The sequence below is a fragment of the Xyrauchen texanus genome, chromosome 1, assembly GCF_025860055.1.
Source record: "Xyrauchen texanus isolate HMW12.3.18 chromosome 1, RBS_HiC_50CHRs, whole genome shotgun sequence".
Taxonomy (NCBI): Eukaryota; Metazoa; Chordata; class Actinopteri; order Cypriniformes; family Catostomidae; genus Xyrauchen; species Xyrauchen texanus.
In genome coordinates, this window is record NC_068276.1 from 32,123,801 (window position 1) to 32,141,302 (window position 17,502).

Sequence of the window (17,502 nt, forward strand, 5' to 3'; positions counted from 1 at the left end):
ACTCAATTTTCAACTGGGTAAAAAAAAAAGTTCTAGAACAGACTACCCATGAAGCAGGCCAAAGAGGACCTAGACTACACTTGATCTGCTGCATTTGTTTCAGACAAAATAAAAATATTTGTTTTGTCACATAATTATTCAACTTCTAAATATACATTAGAAATTGAATAATTATATGACCCTACAATATGTTTCAGTTTGTCTTTTAATATGTAGTATACATTATAATAATATATATTGAATCTTTTTTGCACATGTTGTTTCTGATGGTTCCTAATTTAATTCTAAACTCAGAATACATTTAACTCTTTCCCCGCCAGCGTTTTAAAAAAAAAGTTGCCAGCCACCGCCAGGGTTTTTGACGATTTTTGCTAAACTTTAATGGCCCGCAGAATATTTTCTTCCATGAATATATGAAGATGCTATATATCACAATAAAGATCTGAGCCTCTGCTTTTAGGCAAAAAAAAAAAAAAACGATTTTATTTTATCTTCATTTGTTCTTTTTTTATTGCGACTTGAACAGAGGTCGGTTTTGTCAAAAAACAACATTTCAGACAAAAAGCTGATAAAAAGGCATGTTTATGTCTGATATTTTGAGCTTCTCAATACTCCACTTCTTCATGTTTGAGACGATCGCAGTCTGTTTCTTTGATCAAAGAGTTGCATACTCTTTCAAAACATGCGCAGGGGTCTTCCTTACCGTATAACACCTAAAACACGGAAACCCGGAAAATTCCGTGTTTGGCGGGGAAAGAGTTAATGCAAAGTTACAGATTAATCTTGATTTCTGCATGAATGTAAGGAAAAATGTATAAGACCTAATGTGAGGAAAAAGCAACCCTTTCACAGCATGCCCTCATGTCAAATGTATATTGGCCAGAAAAGATACTCTGTATGTGAACAAATCAACTCTATCTCCCCCAGAGCATTAGATCCTTCAGCTCTTCATTGCATCTTTCCATCTCTACTTACTCAATATGACTAGTTTGTAATAGCAGTTATTAAATATTATGACAGAGGTTGAAATGAAGTCAGTATGTTGTGCACTGATGACGCAGTTTCTCTGTCACAGGGGGTCAGCGTTGTTTGTTCTCTGGGATGAATTCCAGGTAAAGACCTTCCCCAAAGTAACAAAATGTAGCTGAAGACACCCAAGGGTCAGGGATTAATGGTCCACTCTTAGGCACATTTAAGTGGGATCAAGATCAAACTCATTCCTCAAACTGGCTGTCTGAGACCCCTAGGAGATGTCAGGGAGGAGTTGAAGAGCCCTGACTGAACACGCATAAAGGTCATGGCTGACACACAGTGTAAATCTTTCCTGTCAAATGGTTTCATGTCCTTATTTTTTGAGTATAATTAAGTTGCGCTCCTTATAGAATAGTTCATAATTAAAATTTTTGCATTTCTTTCCTTTAGTTTGCATTGTGTTTTTTGCCAAAAGAGCTTTCCCAACAGGAATTTATAGCACACTCCAGCATACCACTTTTTGGAAGTCAAAAGGTAGAGGAGCTCCATCGGCAAATTTGCTCACAGAGAGAAGGCAGCGAAAAGAAAGGAAAATGGAAGAAGACATCACTTGTAAGCAACTAATTTCAAAATTATTGAAATTACAAAATTATAAATGACAAAACAGCTGTTAAAGGGGCCATGACATGAGGAATAAATGTACCTTGATCTTTTGACAGATAAGAGTTCATTATATTATAATAGGCCCAATTTAAACTTGCATTGACATGTGTTTAATGTCCAGATAGTGTCTTTATATTCTTTAGCTGGATTTACACCTTGCACTCAAATGCATCTCAACTGTGATCGAATAGAGATCTGATCAATTCACAAGTGTAAAATGGAAAACACTACTTACATTTTACATCTGAGGCTGTGGTAACAAAAACATTATCTGTCTTTTAGTGAATTTCAAAAACATGAATGGATAGTTCGAATCACTTTGACAGTCAGGGTCTTTCCTTCATTGAAAATGTTTTGGCAGCCGCCAAAGCTAAATTTCAAATCGACAAAGCAAATTTAAAGACATCAATCTCACTTTCAGCACTTGTAAGTGCTAAATATGATTCTCTTCAGATGAACGCAGAAGTGAAGCATGGTTTCACATGAGTGTTGCGCAAGTTACAGAAAACAATAGAAAGATGAGAGAAAGTGGGGTTTTGAGGAGAGAGATGAGATTTCCCAAGTGTGCTCCATTGGAATAATTCATTAGATGTAGTTCATTATTTGGGTGACAAGACTGCAATAGTTTAGATTATTATTATTTTTTTTTTACTTATTTTATTAATTTCTGCCTGTAACAAGGTTCATATGGGCAAGGAGGAGGTGGGAACTGGCTGAACAGTTTAAGAAATATTTAATTATTTGCCAGTTCCCGGCGTAACGTACATCCAGCTGGTCCTCTGTTGAATGACAGCCGCTCCTCCCCGAGTGGACCAGTGTGTGTCCTCTGACCCCTGGCAGATGGAATGCCCCTCCGCATTCTGGTGGCCGGTAGCGAGCCGCTCCACCCCTGACAGAGGCTCCACCACTCCAGGTCGGCCAGCAACGAGACCCTCCTCCCCTCGCGGATGGCCACGGCTGCCCCTTTGGGCAGACGGCAGTGGTGAGGACTCCATGACTGTGCATCCCTCCTCCTTTCCGGGTTTTGGCTCCAATGTAACACAGTTCAAATGTGTAAGGAGGAGGCGGGAACTGGCTGAACAGTCAAAATAATATTTAATGAATTAATGAATGAGTCAGTCTGACTCCACTGAATCCAAGGTGCTTCATGTACTTTGTCACTGCTACAATGCAAGATCGATGCCTCGTCTGTGATTTATTTTTCTATATTCAATTCTTTTGCCCATTTGGACAATTTTTAAACGTATCTTTCTACATAAACATGCAATAGACGAATGTCTTCAACCATTATCAGGCATTTCGCAGCACTTTGAAAAGCTGCAATGTCACGGTATTACTCTTAAAAGTGGACCCCATTCTGTGTCTGGCTGTTTTGAGTATACACAAGTTTTTGCACCCATCTGTGCTATATTTAATTGTTGGTATATATACGAACATGCACTAGATGAATGTCTCTGACCCTTTCTGATGTGTTGTCAGAAATGTGGGCCGCATTTTAAGTGCAATTTTGAGGATGAATCTGTTCTGCTACGTTCCATTGCTGCTCTTGCTTAGAAAGCCACGTCTCGTCTGGAGAAAACAGAAGTAGTATCCCAACATCAGGAAATATTGACTGAAGTTCAACAAAGTTCCTGATCGTATTAGTGCAGGATGATCTGTGTGTTTGTGTGTTGTTTCATAGTGCACTGGACTATGAGTGTGTGTTATGATTCACAGTGGATTGTATGATGTGTGTTCTGCATATTTTAGCATAGATTGCTTGTGAACCAGTTGGGGGAGTTGAAAATTACTATAGGACCCGATCGTTAAACTGTGAGTAACCAATTACATTCAGTAATGTTTCATATGTCATGACAGTTTTATATTCATAGTGGATGGTGCTGCTGTGCTTGTTTGAACAGTTTGATAGATTCTGATGCAATATGTTGGGTGTGCATTATGTTTAATCCTGAAATTTTGCTTTTTTATTGTTGTGTAGTTGATTCATTCTCTTCCGATAGAGTTACACATATATATGGTTGTATTCGAGGGGCTGCATGATGTTAGCCAATCATAACAGTGTCTGTTTACATAGAAGTTTAAAGGAGACACTAATAGAGGCCAAAATAGAACATTTCAGACAGAGGGCCAAAGACAGGGTGGAAAATTATCAAATATTGTATTATTTAAAGGATGAATGTTTTGGTGTAAAAAACTTTACTAACATTATAAGTGGAACTCTGGGAGTATAAACGGCTTGCATGTTACGGCCCCTTCTTTGTATCAACACTGCAAAAAGGTGTGTGAAGGATAGCGGGCGAGCCGAGCCAAGTTGGAGTGTTGTATGTGTTCGTGCATCCTATAAAGTGAGTTATTTATAATACACTTAATACACTTATGATACCGTTTATATCATATTCTTGCATGTAACTGAGGTTTTGGAAATGTTTAAGTCAGTGAGCGTGTTTAGCGTATGCTCGCTTCATGTTTTTTTCGCATTATTCACGTGTGAGCCGTTAGATTAGATGATTACCTTGATTATACTGTTCTCATATTATAATTCAGACTGTTGTTCATTGTACTAGTTTTTTATGTAAACGACAAATATCGATGTGGGCTGATGATGTTTACTGATAAATGGTCATATGTCTGTATGGAATTCAGAAAGTCATAACACTGATTGCAAACAATACAGCATATTGCAAATTGATGGTGTTATTCAGTCTTATGCTGTATTGACAGATTATAGAGATAAGAAATATGTATTATTTTGTTTTATTTGAATGTATTGTAATTGTTATTCTATTTATGTTTTGTACAGGCCACACACATCCCCTTAAAGCCATCTATGATTCATTAAAATGACTAAAGGACAGAACTGTACGGTTGATTGTGGTTGATTGATGTGGTGAAAAAGGCCCAGCAGAGGTTGTACTTCCTTCGCAAGCGGAGGAAGTTCAACCTGCCACAGGCGGTGCTGATACAGTTCTTCTCAGCAGTCATTGAGTCTGTCCTCTGCACTTCAATAACTGTCTGATTAGGTTCAACTATGAAATCAGACATCAGAAGACTACAGGACAGTTCGGACTGCTGAGAGGATTACTGGTTGCCCTCTGCCCCCTTCAAGAACTATACACTTCCAGAGTGAGGAAAAAGGCTGGAAAAATCACTCTGGACCACACTCACCCAGACCATTACCTTTTTGAACTGTTGCCTTCTGGCCGACGCTTCAGAGCTATGAGCACCAGAACCATCAGGCACAGGAACACTTTTTTCCTTCAGGCGATCCATCTCATGAATACCCATATCATGTTAAAATTGCCCCATTGAGCAATAATTATTTGCAATACACAGTTTAGTCTTTTTTATATTTATCCAACACATTTACCTCTTCTGCCATTTCATTTCTCTGTGAAAAAAATAAATAAAATATTTTTGCACTGTACATAACAGATAACAGATTTGTATTAGAATGGCACTATGTATGTGTGTCTGTGTATGTATGTACATATGTGTATAATAAGTTTGTATAATGTTTTAGTATTATCTATGACTTGCTGCTGTTTTTGTATTTTTTTTTGTATTGCTGTGCACTAGAAGCTCCTGTCACCGAGACAAATTCCTTGTATGTGTAAGCATACTTGGCAATAAAGCCGATTCTGATTTATTGGGCCTACAGTCTTTAAAGAGTTAAAATCTAAAATGTCCTTGTACATCTCAAACACTGGGAAAATAATAACATAATAAAAAAAAGTCATATAAAAGGTATGTCATGACCCCTTTGAACAAGCCCCCTTTTTTGTGAGGCCTGCAGGGAAAGCAGAACCTCTAGGCAGCACATTCCTTTAACATAATCACACTCCTCACAACCCCCATCCTCCAGATAATGTTGAAGTTCAGCAGGTGTGTCACTGCACACACACACACACACACACACACACACACACACACACACACACACACGTTGTGTTTCCATGTTTTATGGGGACTTTCCATAGACATAATGGTTTTTATACTGTACAAACTTTATATTCTATCCCCTAAACCTAACCCTACCCCTAAACCTAACCCTCACAGAAAACTTTCTGCATTTTTACATTTTCAAAAAACATAATTTAGTATGATTTATAAGCTGTTTTCCTCATGGGGACCGACAAAATGTCCCCACAAGGTCAAAAATTTCGGGTTTTACTATCCTTATGGGGACATTTGGTCCCCACAAAGTGATAAATACACGCTCACACACACACACACACACACACACACACACACACACACACGTTTGGTTTCCATGTTTTATGGGGACTTTCCATTGACATAATGATTTTTATACTGTACAAACTATAGATTCTATCCCCTAAACCTAACACAACCCCTAAACCTAACCCTCACAAAAAACTTTCTGCATTTTCAATAAAACATCATTTAATATGTTTTTTAAGCTATTTAATTTATGGGGACACTAGAAATGTGCCAATACTTTTAACGATCATTTATCCATAAATAGCTGTTTCTACTATTTCTTAATATGTTGCCTCAATACTTATCTATATATCCTAGTATTGATATTTTCTACACAGATTTTATGGGTGGAGAGTTAATATGTTTTTTAAGCTATTTAATTTATGGGGACACTAGAAATGTGCCGATACTTTTAACGATCATTTATCCATAAATAGCTGTTTCTACTATTTCTTAATATGTTGCCTCAATACTTATCTATATATCCTAGTATTGATATTTTCTACACAGATTTTATGGGTGGAGAGTTATTAATAATAATAAAAAAATATATAGGCCTATAATTTCTTATATGCTAAAATTAGAAATTTCCTGACCCATGCCATGACATTGAATATTCTGTTTTTCAATAAAATTATTCTTTAGTTTTAGCACAATGTGTGGACTTTTCAGATGGCCCCTTATGCACCATAGGCAAAATTTCTTTAATCAATGTTAAATGAAAGACCAGCTTCTGTCCAGCTTAAATAAGGGACACGTTTTTTAACATAAAAAAAATATTTTTTATTGTATTGATTCGATACGGGACACATAATTTCATCTTTAAATATAGGAAGGACAATTTTACAGGATGGGTGGCAACCCTATACAAAAAGGAATGAGCTCATTTTTGTTTTATACAAAAAGGAATGAGTTCATTTTTGTCACTGCTATTGGATATTTTAATATCTTATTGAGCTAGATGAAAAAGTTTGCAGTTGTATAAACCTAACTGATCAAGCATGAGAGGACTTGGATACAGGGTTCCCCGTCTGTCGCTCACTTCGATGTTGTGTCGAAGAAGCGACACTAGGGGTCTCTCTTGTGCGCCGAATGTGCCTCTGATCTATGAAAAAAGGCCAACAAGAATTATACAGACAGTATTTGCATACCCCGCCCCCGGACATAAGGGTATAAAAGCAGGGAAATACGTCAATTTCATTCAGAAATTTTCTTCGGAGCTGATGGTCGTGTATGCAGTCAGTGCGAGTTACACACCCGTTCCTGTTCCTCTGACGCTTGCCTGCTGTTGGATCTACAGCGCACTTCAGTGGCTTTCTCCTTCTCTGCACGGCAGTGCAGTTTGCCCCTGGGTGCTTCGACAGCGCAGTTAAAAGAGTTATTTTCTCCAAAAGAGTTAGTTTCTCTAAAAGAGCAAATACACAGCTGGCGTTGAGCATCCTTTTCAGGACGCATCTTTTTAAAGACGTCTTTTCCGCCTCTGTGTAGTTTCTGGATGCGGTTGATTTCTCCCCATCTCTGATGGTCATAAAAGCTGCCTCGCGTGCCTGGGCTGCGATCACATGTAGGCAGCCTTTTATGAATGGTTCATGTTCTCAGTGCGAGAACATAGCCATGGCAACATTGCGGTTGCAGCTTTCTTTTGTCATGAGAGAATGCCACTTCAGCCGCCTCCGCGCCTCACCTCCTTCCTACGGGATTGGGGCAGGCACCGCGGGCGATGAAGGCAATTTGGGGATAATGACTGGCTCTGTTCGGCGGGTAAATCTCCTCGAACCACCCGCCTCCCTGGCACGATTGCCACCCTTGTGGTCCAGAAACTTAATCTATGGACTGGACCTTGTCGAAAAATGGGAGATAGACAAAGCATGCTTTCTCGAACGCCCCTGTCTCCCAGCTCCGTCCATTCGGCGGCACCGTTGACGACTCCGCCCAGCAGTCCTCAGTGGTGAAGAAGCAGACGGAGGCCATTTCACACATCCTGCCCCGCCGCAAACCTGCCGCCATGGGCCATGCCCCATCTGCTTGCCGAGGGTGTCCTCCTGCGGCTTAAAAAAAAAAAAAAAAACCTGCTGCACCGCCTCAACCAAGAGTGTGCCCAGCTCTCAGCCCCAACGTCGAGCACCCGCAGGAAGCGCATGCCCCCCGTCTCACGGACCCCTTCGAGGACCGGGAAGGCTCCCAAGCGCTCCTGAGACGGACGACCCAGAGATCGAGACGTTTGCTCCGGAGTTGGTAAACAGACCACTCCGTCCCATGGTGGAGGGCCGGGAAGAGAACCTTCAGTTAAAGGTATTTTTTGCACGTTTTTCAATAATAGAGCAATTTCCTCTTTCTGGGTCACCTGGCCCTCAAATGCCACTCTGCCGCCACACCTCAACAGTCCCGGCACGCTGGATGTGGACCACCCCCGCCCTCAGCTCCACGACTGTACCCTGGCCGGCCGGTTTTGACTAGTCCAGAGGACGCCTCTACCGGACCTCCTCCTCAGTCACTAACCCGCCCCTGCCGGGTGTGCGGAGTAAGGTAAGTACTTCGAGTCTTTTCTCAGCACCAGAGCCTCAGGACACATCCTTGCCTCCCGATGCCATACTACCTGCTCTGCCCCACTGCGAAGCACCGCCGGGTATGTCAAAAATAATCGCCACCTTCAGGCCGGGCACAGCGGTCCCTTTAAAAACGTTTCCAGAGGCTCCTGGGGCATATGGCATCTTCCGTGGTGGTCGCGCCACTGGGGTTGATGCATATGAGCACTGGCTTCAGAGTCAAGTCCTGAGCCGCTAAACATTAAAACACTGGACAGACCTCTGCTTTCTGCGGGCAGGAGTACCATTGCAGCAGGTGTCCCAACACGTCCTGGTCATGACCGACGCCTCCAGATTGGGTTGGGGTGCCGTGTGCAACGGTCACACAGCTGCGAGCCGTTGGAAAGGGGCCCCGCTGCGCTGACTGTTTTCTTTGCCCTGCGGAAGTTTCTCCATTTAGTTCGAGACAAATATGTCCTAGTCAGGCCAGACAACACCACCGCGGTAGCGTACATAAATCGCGAAGGCGGCGTACGCTCCCGCCACATGTCGCAACTCACCCGTCGTCTCCTCAATTGGAGCCAGCAGCAAACCCCACATTCCCAGCGACCTCAATGTGGTAGAGGACGTGCTGTCATGACAACGCTGGCCCGGTGGAGAGTGGAGGCTTCACCCCCAGTCAGTCCAGCTGATTTGGGAATGATTCGACAAGGTCCAGGTAGACCTGTTTGCCTCCTGAGAGACCTCCCACTGCCCGCTCTGGTATGCCCGAACAGAGGCTCCCCTCGAGGCAGACGCGCTGGTACACAGCTGGCCCTCGGGGCTGCGCAAGTACACATTTCCCCCAGTGAGCCTTCTTGCACAGGTGCTGTGCAAGTTCAGGTAGGATGAGAAACAAGTCACTCTGGTGGCCCTCTACAGGCCCACCCGGGCCTGGTTCTTGGACCTCGTACTCCTCCCTGGCGAATTCCCCTGAGGAAAGACGGGGCACACTCTGGCATCTGCACTAGACCTCTGGAACCTCCACGTCTGGCCCCTGGACGGAACGCGGAAGATCTAGCTGGTCTACCACCTGCTGTTGTAGGCACGATCAGCCAAGCCAGAGCCCCCTCTACCAGGCATCTTTACACCCTGAAGTGGCGGTTGTTCGCAAATGGTGTTCTTCCCGGGCTGAAGACCCACAGAGGTGCGCAGTTAGGTCAGTGCCCTTATTCCTGCAGGAGAGGCTGTAGGGGAGGCTGTCCCCTTCCACCTTGAAGGTGTATGTTGCTGCTATTGTGGCCCACCACAACGCAGTAGACGGCAAGTCTTTGGTCAAGCACGACATAATCATCAGGTTCCTAAGAGGCGCCCAGAGGTTAAATCCTTCCCGGCCAAGCCTGTTCCCCTCCTGGGATCTCTCGGTGGTCCTCACGGGCCTTCAGAGATCCCCCTTCGAGCCGCTAGAATCAGTTGGACTCAGGGCCCTCTCTCTAAAGACTGTCCTGCTGATCGCGTTTGCCTCCGTCAAGAGGGTTGGGGACCTGCAAGCGTTCTCTGTCAGTGACACTTGCCTGGAGTTCGGTCCTGCAGACACACACACGTGATCCTAAGACCGCGACCGGGCTACTTGCCCAAGGTTCCTACCATGCCCTTCAGAGACCAGGTAGTGAACCTGCAAGCGCTGGGTGGATCACTTGCACCTAGCGCCCTTTCCCTTGGCAGATGTAAAACTGTGCGCTTTCTCTCCCAGGAGATCCTGTACATTCAGATCCCTGGATGACTTCTCCCTAGCCCTATGGGTCCGCAATTCAGTGGAGGAATTCGCCGACCCAATCCACTGCGGGTACTCAAATCTACCCTGTACTGGAATAGGTGCTCCACAGGTCGGGACTCCTGCATGGACTCCTCCTGTGTGTATTTTCCGCTGTACGGTCCTCTTACAAGTTGACCCGCGTCTCCCTTAGGCAGTTCTAGCTGCCCTCTGGTCGGCATGCTGTAGCAACTCCCCCCTCCTTTACGCAGGATCTACCATCGCACCATTTTTCCACATATGAACTGGGTGTTTCACCACTTTTACCTCCTCGTCCCTGGGCAGTCCACCACACCTGCAAAAAAACGTGCAAAAAATACCTTTAACTGAAGGTCCTATTCTTTTCACCCTGAAAGAATAGGAAACGGGGTAAGACCCCCTTCCCACGATGCGTGTAAGGGCCCCAGCCGTTTGGCTCTATGCGAGAAACATAGAGAGAAAAGAGGGCCGGCTAGGCTCGCAAGCGTCACCTTGTTCCCCTATTTAGGGTAAACAGAAGGATTCCGACAAATTTTATGGGACATTGGGGAAGGGTACGTGCAGCCTGACACAACTGGTTGCCTTTGCATGTGAAATACTTGCCCGCTCTTGTGTCAGCAGTACACGTACACGGCTCAGCGCATGGCATGATTTAAATTGGACCCCTAGTGTCACTTCTTCGAGAAAACGTCGAAGTGAGTGACAGACGGGGAACGTCTAGGTTACCTATGTATGTTGTGTCCTCCAGGCCAAGTCGCTGAGCTGAGCCACTGTGGTGGCCGGACCATTTCCGGCTCCTCAGAAAAATCCTGAATGAACTCGACGTATTTCCCCGCTTTTATACCCGTATGTCCGGGTCTTCGACACAATGTCTCGTTCACTCCATTAGGGAACGGAGGTTACATACGTAACCTAGACGTTTTTTTGTTGTTGTTGTTTTTGATGTGTGTGTGTATGTGTGTGTGTGTGTGTTTGTTTAAATGAGAGATTTAATTATACTAAGCAGAAGTTGAAAAAGTAGTTGTTTACCTTCCTCTGGTTGTGGAAGATTTGCTTATGCATTGCTACTCAGAAACATGGAGAAGAAAAAAAGACTCACCACCTTCATATAGATAATCCTCTTCAGTGTCTTAGAATTAGAACAAAGACTTGATTCATCCAGATCTCTACTCAAACACAGAGAATAAGGATAGGGTGAGAGGGATGAGTGTGGAAAGAAACAGCTTTCCCAGGACAACATGTTCTTAGAATCTGTCAGATACTGTATATACTGCAGAGTAAATAATGGACATCTGCCAAACACAACACAATCCATTCAATCTGCAGCTCCTTCCCACGCACACACAAACTCACACATGCTCATACATATTGATACTCACAAATAAATGAGCTTAAACAAAAGAACACAAAAGTCTCACTAGGCCTCAATGTGACATCATCTGCCAAGGAATACATTCTGTACTGAATGTTTCATAATGAAGCAACCCACATTTGCCTTAAGCTGTAGAATCTCTCTTACCTACACATTTTCGCAAATGTATTGCATTTCTCTGTGTCACGTCTCTTCCTTCCATTCACTCTTTTTTCATTTCTAATTTTTAAGTTCCACTCAAATTTCTCTATGCATGCTTTTTTAAATTATGCTATGCAAGCAGTTTTCAAATCTCTCTCCATTTATCAGTTTAATTTGCCCTCACTCCACATCCCTAAACACTTACAGTATTGTGAAAATACAAGCCTGTATTGTATGCAATTTGTATTTAGAAAGAGCACAAGAAAAAGTGATGTGATGCTCATTTTGTCCATTAAAGTTATTAAAAATTACATAAACATTAGGGCTGCACAATTAATCAAAATAATATCCAAATCACAATATGACCTTGTACAATTATTAAACCACAGGCTGCAATTTAATTACATAAATAAATAGCTTCTCTCTTCAAAGTTTGTAAGTGCTACTCTGTCTTGTCTGTGTTGTGTTTACATTATTACATTGTTTTCATTGAGTTTCTGTGCTTTAAATGCCATCTTATGCTCAGAGTTACAGATGTGCGTTTGGTTCCATTTGCTTACATGTGCTGAGCACATCATGGACAACGCTCCATATTCACTTTTAATTCACTTTTGCATAATTCCAAATATGTTTGGCCATTACAATTTAAAAATACATTTCATCCAAAATAAAAAACTATATATTTTTATTTACTCACCCTCATGCCATCCCAGATGCAGTGGTGAATCCTGGCATAAGTGATCTAGACAGACGGCTAGGGAGGCAACAGTGGCAGGTTTACGATTCCCGAGACCCCAAGCAACTGTCCAAGCTGGGGCACATTTAGAACATTTTGGCTCAAATTACATAACATTTATTTTAAATCATAATTTTAAATTAATCCTATCAACCATTGTAGCCAAGTACTTTCAAAATGTTTAATGAAATAAAAATCTAAAAGTCTAGTCATGGTAGAACAATTCTGTGCTGTAAGACAGCAGACTCCAGCAGATGCTCCAGATGCTCAGAGAGAAAGAGAAAAGCCAGATGCAGCTCTGGTACGCTCACATTTGGCATCTTCGCAATGTCCCACCAGAGAGGCGCCAGACATGAGTTTTGCAAAAGGTGCCAGACATGAGTTTTGTTCTCCATCAGAGGTACTGGGGTCCTCATACATTCCCTCCATCACGGGCATGTCCACATGAGGGTTTGGATGTTGGCCCGGCCCCTTTTAAATGGCTGGCAGGACACCAAAACTTTTGGTGAAACGAAGGGTGAGCCCCCATTCAGTGAACTAAACTGGCCCAGACAAACATATCCGTTTCTCTCCTGTTTGCCCTTCAGACAGTACTGGGATGAGTTTGTCGTTGTACATGCCTTGAATGCCCGGCAACCAGAATATGGCTCAGTTTCCCCTGCAGCTTGTGCTAGGGAGCGAACATTAAAAAAATGCTACAAGAATTCAGACCAAGGGTCTCGAGAAATACATACCAGAATTCAATGTTCATCAAGCACAACTGTACACAAAACACACAGTGAACATAAGCACCACATGTTGTCCCCCCATAAAGAATGCTGAGGCCATTGTGGTGACCCAGTTTTATACAATAAAGGCAGAAACCTTTACAACCTGCCACAATAGTAGAGGCGTAAAGGCTCCCGCTGCCACTGGTTGTGGGGCAGTCGGCGAAAGTAAGCAGAGTGCGACATCTAGTGATTACATGTCCCGCTACAGGCGAGAACCATGCATTCATTCCTCTGCCTGACCATCCAGCAGCTTGGCAGCAGTTGCAGGATGTTTCGAACTTGGTACTTCGAACGATAGAGCATGGTTATGTCATTCAATTCAGGCGGGCTCCGCCAGTGTTCAATGGGGTTGTTCTGACAGACATCTCTGTTCAGGAAGCCCTGTTTTTGATTCGGGAAATTCGCTCTCTCTTTGAAAAAGGTGTAATAGAGGAGATTTCCCCTTCACAGAGAGAATGCAGATTTTATTTTCTGGCCCTAAAAAAGACAGCAGCTTGCGTCCCATTCTGGATTTTAGTTTCAATTTCACCCTATTGAAAATGTCAATTCAGAATGCTGAAGCAGAAACAAATAATGTCACAAGAATAGCTGCAGGACTTGTTTAAGTTAAGTTAGGTTACAATTTGGAGTGTCACTGATCAGATCAACTCAACCAACAAAATCAACCAAACTTAGCCAAATTAACAAAAATTAGCCAAACCAAACTTAAATTAACCTTAAATTTAGGAACTTCTCTATGTCTGACATTTACTAAACCAACTTGTCTTATTTGATAACACAGTTCTTTTACAGCAGTTCTCAGACAATATATATCATCACTGAATATTATCAGGTAGACTTATTCAAAATGCTAAAAAAATAAAAAGTCCAGGGGCCAGACATGGAGGTTCCAGAGGTCTGGTCATGGGTGTCAGATGGTGCCCTGTCCCTGAGTAAGAAGGTCCTTCCTCAGGAGAATTTGCCAGGGAGGGACTGACACGAGGAGCGTGAGGTCTGAGAACCAAGTCTGGGTGGGCCAGTAGTGAGCCACTAGGATGACCTGCTCCTCGTACTCCCTGTGGTGGTGCTGAGTCGAGAGACATTGAAACACTTACCTGACTCTTGATACTCACCATCAGATCAGTTGAGGAGGGGGGAGGAGGAGTTTCATCCCCACAGTCCATCAAAACCGTCCGGGTTGAGTATGTTTGTGCCACAGCTTGGTGTACAGGGGCGGGGAGACTGCCTCCGGGGCGCTGGACCTGCCAAAGAGAGATTGAAGATGGTGGTCAGGGTGATTTGTGTACACATCGGTTACATGTCCCAGGGACTGAGGAAACTGCTCTTTTGTTTGGGTAACGCAGCTACTGGAGCATGCGGCAAACAAAATGAAATAATAATAATAATAATAATACATTTTATTTGTAATGCACTTTACACATGAAGGAACATATCTCAAAGTGCTACAAGTGCACAGGTAAAAAAAAAAAAAAAACAATAAAAAATAAAAATAGATTAAAACACTTAATAACAAAATTAAGAACAATTGGTGACAACAAGAACAGGATATGTTTTAAGAAAAAGCAGTTAAAAATAAGTGGGTCTTTAATTTATTTTTAAAAACCTCTATAGACTGTGGTGCCCTCAGGTGATTAGGGAGAGCATTCCACATTCTAGGCGCAGCTACCTGGAAGGCCCTATCTCCCATAGTACGGAGGGAAACAAACGATTCTCCTCCCGGCCCTCCATCAGGAGATGGAGTGGTCTGCTTACCAGCTCCAAGGCAGTGGATCCTCACATCCCTGGGTCGCCCGTCTCAGGCGTACGTCAAAGTTTTAATCTTAGCAGGCAGCCGTGAGACGGGTGGTTTCTGCTTCCAGCTAGGGGCTCGACACCAGGGCGGGGCCGCAGGGGCGGGCCGAGGTGGAGCCGGTGCAGCCACCGCAGGGAGACACCCTTGGCAACGAGCAGACGTGGTGTGGGAGCTGCGCCAGGGCAGGATGTGCTGAACAGCCTCCATCTGCTTCACCACCGAGAACTGCTGGGCAAAGTCACCCATGGTGCTTTCAAGAAGAGTGTCTTGTCGGCCTCGTGTATCTCGGCCAGGTTAAGCCACAGATGGCGCTCCTGGACCAACAAAGTGGACATAGTCCGCCTGAGAGACCGCACCATGACCTTTGTAGCAGGGAGGGCAAGGTCGGTTGCCGAGCGCAGCTCCTGCATCAATCCTGGGGCGGAACTACCCTTGTATAGTTCTTTCAGAGCCTTGGCTTTGTGTACTTTCAGGAGAGCCATGGCGTGCAGGGTGGAAGTGGCTTGTCCGGTGGCATCCTAGGCTCTGGCCGTCAGGGACGTGCCTACAGGCCTTGGACGGAAACTTAGGGGCGCCCGTGCCAGGTGGCGGCGCTTCACGAACATAGGTGCACCACGAGCGCCTTATTCACTGGGGGCTCTCAAGAGTAACCCTTAGTGTCACTACATCGACACAACATCGAGTGAGGAAAGTTCTTTACTCTGCCAATATGCTTACTGACTATCTAACTAGATGGTTAGCTCTCATAATATGGTCTATATTAGTATTTGATTCTCTTTGCTAGCTTTCTAGGTTACCAAATGTAATTTACATAGCTACTATCACTTACATTTTAAAGTGATATTAATTTAATCTCTTCCATGCTTAAAGAACTTCAAGACTAGCGTAATAGTGTAGTTTTAGGCAGGGGTAGGCAACTAATGGGTATAGGGACCACATCCGGCTTTAAGTAGTGCATATGGGGCCACATTGTATTCCTTTTGAGATACAATGTTCCGCAATGTTTTGGTTTGTTTATTATTGAATTTAACACTCTACATCAGGGGTCTGTTTTAATAAAAAACATTTTTTTATAAATTATCGAACTTTTAATGTTTGTTGAAAAGAGGTACTTATTTTAATCTCAAAACATTTAGGGGAACTTAAATTGACTTCTATCTATTCCACAGGATATTCCGAGAGAGCAGTTTATTAAAATACATTTAGTACTTTATTACAGTCTGCCATGAATCAGCCACCACTGAACCATCTTATTTTTGTTAAAATTACATGAAATATAATTTTTTTAATAAACGTTATTTTGTGGACCTTCTTCAGTGTGTCCTCTCCCATTATCTGATGTCATTTGTCAGGTCTAACAATAGCCTTGTGTATTATAAATATTATAAATATCACCTAAATTAACATTTCTAAATTAAGGTTTCTCAAATACAGTAGAAATAAACACAGTTGTAATATCAATAATGTGAATTGACATAGACAAACTAGACAAAGGAAAAGGAAAATGTTTAATACCAGTAAAATCTTCAAATTTAGATAAATACAAATTTTATGATTGAAATATGTACGTATGGTACTGTGCAAAAGTCTTGGGTGCATTATATTTTTCACAAAAAACATTTGTCTTAAAACAGGTTTTTGATTTTGAGGAGTTTCATTTTCATATATTTTTACAGATTATTAATCTTTCTCAATCTCACAAACCCTCCACAGTTCCATCACCAACTCCAAGTTGGGAAAACCTGCTCTACAAGGTACATAGTCACTTGACCACTGCAGTTTATGTTTTCGTTGTAATGTGTGCTAGTCATTGAGAACATCCTGCTGGGTGGTGAGTTGTAATGCGCTTTTCATCCATTCCAACAACAAAACAGTTTAGCTCCCATAAATCCCATTCCATCAAGTCACTTAGTAATCCTTGTTACACTCAGTCCCCATTTCTGGTACACACATGCACGCACACACACACATGCACACACACACACACAATAATGCTTAATAAATGTTTGTATTTTTGACAGTTTTTCTCTTGCCTTTTCTGATGAAACTGATTTTAGCTCAGGAAAATTATTTCATGTTTGTGTTTTTAACTGAGAGAAATAAATGAAAAATAATAATAAAAATATATAAGTAACAAACATTTTAAGCTTTGGATCCTCATTATATCTTATCAGGAATACACTGAAATTAAAATAGCATACATAAATGTGCCCAGTGAAATAGCTTAATCCAAATCAATACAATAATAATAATAAAAAGAAATGATAATAATAATATTTTTTGTAATTATGAATCATATATTAATGTGAATTTAGAGTCTGGCTTATTTCAGCACATGCTGTCTGCCTTCCGTATGTTTGTTGCCCATATGTGGGATGCATTATGCTTTCATAATACTAAAGTGTTACTTTTTACACCATGTGCTGGTATTCTTGGCAGTGAAATGAAATAGTGGACTCGTTCCCATTAAATGTTACACAAAAACGAGATTAATGGAACCAGGCCAGTGAGTCAGTCCACACATACTCAAGAAGTCCTA

General features: G+C 42.5%; 1 long non-coding RNA gene across 1 annotated transcript; it reads right to left on the reverse strand.

Moving 5' to 3' along the window:
* Positions 1 to 6,704: 6,704 nt before the first annotated feature.
* LOC127633952 (uncharacterized) lies at positions 6,705 to 12,565 on the reverse strand. Its single transcript, XR_007969290.1, has 3 exons — positions 12,363 to 12,565; positions 11,252 to 11,318; positions 6,705 to 6,961 (listed from the first exon to the last, which is right to left on the reverse strand). It is a non-coding gene; the product is annotated as an uncharacterized LOC127633952 (long non-coding RNA).
* Between the last annotated feature and the right edge of the window lie 4,937 nt (positions 12,566 to 17,502).